The sequence below is a fragment of the Schistocerca americana genome, chromosome 1 (genome assembly GCF_021461395.2).
Source record: "Schistocerca americana isolate TAMUIC-IGC-003095 chromosome 1, iqSchAmer2.1, whole genome shotgun sequence".
In the NCBI taxonomy this organism is placed as follows: Eukaryota; Metazoa; Arthropoda; class Insecta; order Orthoptera; family Acrididae; genus Schistocerca; species Schistocerca americana.
In genome coordinates this window covers 1,085,619,731-1,085,625,709 of record NC_060119.1, presented here as the reverse complement: position 1 = coordinate 1,085,625,709, position 5,979 = coordinate 1,085,619,731, and positions in this window count along the sequence as shown.

Genomic DNA, 5,979 nt, shown 5'->3' with positions numbered 1-5,979 from the left:
CCATGAAACATGGTGGCGGTAGTACTTGCTTTCATATTCACCTCCAGTGTGTCACATTTTTCCAACGATGGGTGACGTGGCGGAGACCTTAGCCGAAGAAGTCTGTATTTTGGCTGTTAAGGAAACGTTCTACCTCGAAAATGACAACAGTTCTGGAAATGTCTGCCACGCAATGGTTTCTTGAACCGAGGTAAGAGGAATAGGTGCTGGAGGTGAAGTGGAACAAAATCACGCCCTTGCAAAAGTTCCCACGACGCTGCATCTTGACAGCAACCCGTAACCCCGTCAGGACGTTTTGATAGTATGGTACTGCGACGGCTTGCCCTTTACGAGCATAATCTGATGCCATCACACCATGGCAATTGCAAAAACACTGTCAGTATCATTGTGCCAGGTGCTGGTTGGGTTTTCGTCTTTTCGCTGATGGTGAATCCATATATTTGCATTGCTTGCTTTTCTCCTTTGTCAGTGGATGATAGAATGAATCCAGAACTTGTCATATGATTAGACGGCTAAAGAAGGCATCTGTATTACCATGACACAGCGGCTACATTTACTCTGTAACCTCGGTTGGGCGGGGTTTTTAAATGGGCATGAGCAGTGGCGGAATCCAGCGGTCAGCTACTTTCTCGTGTTAAAAATGTCGTACAAAATAATGAATCTGATTTATGTCTGGTTTTCATTTTTTCCAGTATCGCATAGATTGTGATACGCTCAATTGCTCTATCTGTTATCGGTTATTCAGAGATTGATTTGCCTCTTTCCGTACAGTCAGTCAGACTGTTTTGACCAAACTGTATGTGTCTGCAGCAAGCACCTACTTAGCTGTATGACACTGCATTGTTGTCGTACACTTACACCAACTCAACATGTACTGTTGCACCGTTGTCCCCCTTCAAATGCAGAAAATGCTATTTTGTTTTGGCTCGTCTAGTGTCGTACTGCGTTACTTTGACAGCGGGATATCAAAGTATACCAGGACTACAAACGTGCAGCTGAAAAGAAACAACAAAATTATGTCGTAAATCTATTTTTTCGAGGTGATAATTCAATCTTTGTGACATACCGCTGTATATTTCGTGCTGATATCACTCGCGATTAGAACAGTTTGTGGATTTATATTATGGAAAGTTGCTGCATCTTGAAATCCATAACTCACTGTTAGTCGTCCAGAATATTTGTAGCATTTTATTGACTCAGAGAAGTTTTCTGTAAGAGAGCAACACGAGAAGACGGCGGCAGCCGTGGGGCCTGGACAGTCCATGCGACAGATATCGGGATTAGGACGGAGGGACGCTTCTGGAGCAGACCAATAAATCGCCGAGATGTCCCCATCTGTATGCTCGGCAGCCGGCACACATCCGAGATAAACACAGGCCCACATATTTCCGTCGTCCGTCTAAGAGATTCCCTCCCAAACGTGGCTGGATCATTTCATATAAGATCACGGTTTTCTCAAGAGTACCGAGTAATTCAATTGCCGTCAAATTTATAGGTGTTTCACCAGGAAAGGGACAAACTTAAGGAGATGACAGTATGCACGGTGTCAAAGGAATAAATCACAGAAATGTACGTTCTTTCCTCAGTGGTCGTCAAGATAGCGCGTTTCAAGACATTTTCATATTCAGTACAAAAACTGCTTGCAGTTGAAATTGCAGCTCCATTTAACAGCGAAATATTATTTATTGTTCGTATATAAGCTTAGGAAGAAGATACAATTTCTGGACGATATTGAGGCATATGGATTACCACCTCTGGCAGCGACAACGAATGGGCATCTGTTGAACTGAGCTTGGATGACAGATGCAGCGAAGTCATTCCATGCTACTTCATCTGCGAGAGATCTGGAGAAAATGATGTCGAAGGCGACAGACGAACACCCTCTGTGCAGAAGTAGATCAGGACAGCACGCACGGTCATCAGTCTGTCTTGCGTTATCTTGTTGGAAAACAACCAGAGACCTTCTTACACGAAGCATAACACAATATTCTAACAAAAAACAACTGTATACAGAACGAAGATGGCGTTACTCCTACCTATTTTGTGCGTTCGTCCTGAAATGCTAATCATTTGCATATCGAAGCATGCAGTGCACTTCATGAAAAGTTCAGTTGAGCAAAGGTGAACAAACGTAGCTGAGAAGAAGTGATGGAAGGTTAACATTACCGTTATGAGTTGTCTAAGTTGGCAAAATTACTTAGTTCATATTTTGAGCTGCGGCGCCAGTACCTTTCTTTTTCTTATGGAAAGCAAAATAATGTTGCTGCGAGTAATGTCATCTTAATTACAAACCTGTTTAGTCTTATGCTATTTGTCTTTCCCGATGGGGTAAATGTTTTTGAGTCCTGAGAGACTGAAATTGGAGAAGAGTGTCCTATTTAGTGATGTCGGAGAAAGGAGAAGGTTCAGTAAGAAAAGTAGGGTAAGTGAAGTTAGTTATAATGGGAAACGGTGCTTTCGAAAAGAAGGCGACACGGAATCGTTGTTTTTGATGTAGCTTACTATCTGTCTTTAGAAGCTCGAGGATTATGTCACTTCTATGATAAAATAAGGGATGTGGTTGTAATGTCGGGTATGAAAATCCCTGTGCTCGTTTTCCTATTGCCAGGATAACTGTGCAAGTAACGGTGAAATATAATAAATAAACGACCTCCCTAAACACACACACAGACACACACACACACACACACACACACACACACACACACACACACACAGACACACTCACACACGGGATGAACTTTAATAAAAGCGACACATTGCAGGGATAGATTTCTTACTGGAAATGGAGGAAGAAAGGCCCTAGTAACATGAGTCGGGAAATGCATCATTGCCATGGTAGATGGCGCTGACGAATGAAAGTTTGTCTGATCACGTGCCGTGTTTTCCTTGGGTGTTGCAGGCTGTGTGATTGACGCTGTGAATTTTAAGCAGCAGTGGCCCGGTATTCACGTCGGGAACAAGCTGAGGTGGTGTTTGTGGATGGCCATGCTGTTGGAAAATGTCGAGAGGCAGCACGGCCATACCAAAACAAGTACCCTCATAGACACTAATGACATCGCACAACATTTCAAGCTCTTTTTAGGCGTTTGTGTGATCATGGCCCTTTCAGAAAGATGCACGTGTAGCGAGGTGGGACACAGTGCGTACACCAGATCTGGAGACCGGGTTCTACAGGATATTGAGACGAACCGTATTACAAGCTCCAGGCAAGTGTCCCAACAACACGCTGGAAGCCAAAGTAAGGTTATATGTATCATGCATGAGAAACACTACTATCCCCGTCACCTGCAATCCCATGGAGGCCACTTTCAACATATGCTGTGACGTGGATGCGAGGCAGCTCTGTACTGTGTTCCGGGACGATTTATTGTCGTTGCACGCACACCGTCCATTTCCAGATACATGTTCACAGGATCTAGATAGAGAAGATCCAACGGAGAGCAGCGCGCTTCGTTACAGGATCATGTAGCAATCGAGAAAGCGTTACGGAGATGACAGATAACCTCCAGTGGAAGACCCTGCGGGAAAGACGCTCAGTAGCTCGGTACGGGCTTTTGTTGAAGTTTCGAGAACATACGTTCACCGAGGAGTCAAGCAGTATATTGCTCCCTCCTACGTATATCTCGCGAAGAGACCATGAGGATAAAATCAGAGAGATTAGAGCCTACACAGAGGCATTCCGACAGTCCTTCTTTCCATGAACAATATGAGACTGGAATAGAAGGGAGAACCGATAGAGGTACTCAAGGTACCCTCCGTCACACACCGTCAGGTGGCTTGCGAAGTATGGATGTAGATGTAAATGTAGACCTTTTTTCCTCCATTTCCAGTCCGGAATAAAGTTTTATCTATGATTGACGCGCTAATTAAAAACAATGTTATCTCCGAAGCATGGGCGTTTACTCCACGGTATTGTATACTTGTAGTCGACTTTTCAACCGAAATATCGGTACAAGAATTAATAATATCTCGGATGCATTCCTGAAAAAGATGGAATATTCGAGAAACACATACTAAAAACTTGATTCTACTTGATAAGCATTGTTTTACTCAAATGTGTAATGCATCGCTATATCTGGGCATTTTTCCAGAGAGATTGAAATATTCCCTCGTCAAACTCAGGAGCGTCACTTTCGAAGGATGGGACATCCCTGAGGAGAATTCGTCAACTTTTTGGACAACATACTAAGCAGAACCCAAGCATGGCACAGTGTGTAGCAGTACAGTACTGAATGTCGCTCAGCAAGTGGCTTTTATTTCACAGATATGCGAAGGTGCCGACTTTTCAACAAACTGCCTTTGATTTGGTCATTGTTTTGTTTTCATTTCACGGAACAGGCTGTTTCTTTCATTCCCTGCTACCACTGAGTTAAGCCCCACACACTTTAGTAGATATCAGTTTCCGCAAAACTTTTTGAGCCATTTATGAGATACAGTGGTGGACAAAAATACGGAAACACACCGAGAAATGCATATTTGAACATAAATGCAGACGCTAGTCACGCCTGCAGGTAGCGCTGTAGTATTCGACCACGAACGGCACCCGTCCAATGACCGCAATACGTCTCAGTCGTGGTTGGAACAGTGTTCTGTGTAGTTGTGAATGCATTATGGCGGAGCTAAGTAAACTCATATGTGGGCAAATTGTTGGTGCTCGTATGATGAGTGCCACCGTAATCGACGTAGCCAAAGTGTTTGATGTCTCAAGAGATACCCTATCGAAGATTTATTCCACATACAAGGAAAGCGGAAAAACATCGTGCGATAAATGACATCGCGTACGAAAATGTGTGTTGAGTGATCGTGACGCGCGGTCATAGAAGGGGATTGTGACGAGAAATAAGAGGACGACAGCTGCAGAAGTCACTATAGAACTGAGTGTTGCACTCGCGAACCCTGTCAGCATGAAAACAACCCGAAGGGAGACCCAAAAGTAAGGAATTGCAGGGCAAGCTGAAATTTCAAAACCATTCATCAGTTACGAAAATGCGGCAACAGATCAACGTGGTTCCCAAGCAATACCACCTGGGCTATGGAGCCATATGAGAAAACTGGTTTGATGAATCTCATTTTACACTGTGTCCAACTTCTGGTCTTTTTTACGTCCCAAGAGTGAACTATGGCGGGATTTCGGTGACAATTTATTTGGGCAGCCGTAATTCAATGGGCCCCGTGGTACTCTGCAAGCTCGCATTACTGCTGAAGATTATGTGATCATTTTGGCTGGTCAGATCCATCACATACTTCAGTGTTTTTTCAACAATGGTGATGCTGAGTTCCAAGACCTCCGCTCACACAGCTCGCATCATCCAAGACTGGTTTAGTTAGCATGAAAATGAATTGTCGCAGCCGGCCACTGTGACCGAGTGGTTCTAGGCGCTTCAGCCTGGAACTGCGTTGCTGATTCGGTCGCAGGTCCTGCCTCGGGCATGGATGTGTGCGTTGTCCTTAGGTTAGTTAGGTTTAAGTAACTCTAAGTCTAGGGGACTGATGACCTCTGGTGTTAAGTCCCATAGTGCTTAGAGCCATTAGAACCATTTGAATTGTCGCATCTCCCCTAGACACCACACTTACAGTATCTCAACAGTATCGAACCTATATGGTGTACTTTGGGGAGAAGGGTGCTTGACGCTATCCACCTCCATCATCGTTGACCGAAATTTTTACTATTTTGCAGTAGAACTGGTATAAGATTCCCCTAAAAACCACACGGGACTTATATTTGTCCATTATGCGACGGCTGGAATCAGTTTTGAAAGCCAACGATTTTCCTACACCGGTAATGTGTTGTGGTTTTCGTTTTCCCACATTTTCTCCATCTCCTGTAGGGAGCATTAGCTAAATTGGATAAGCACAGACGAAGGACTCCCCTGTCATCTAGTTAAAGGAAATACCTCGACATTACCTAGAGGGATTCAAGAACCAACTTGTATATCAGAACGACTTGAATGGAATTTTAATTGCAATTGTCATCGA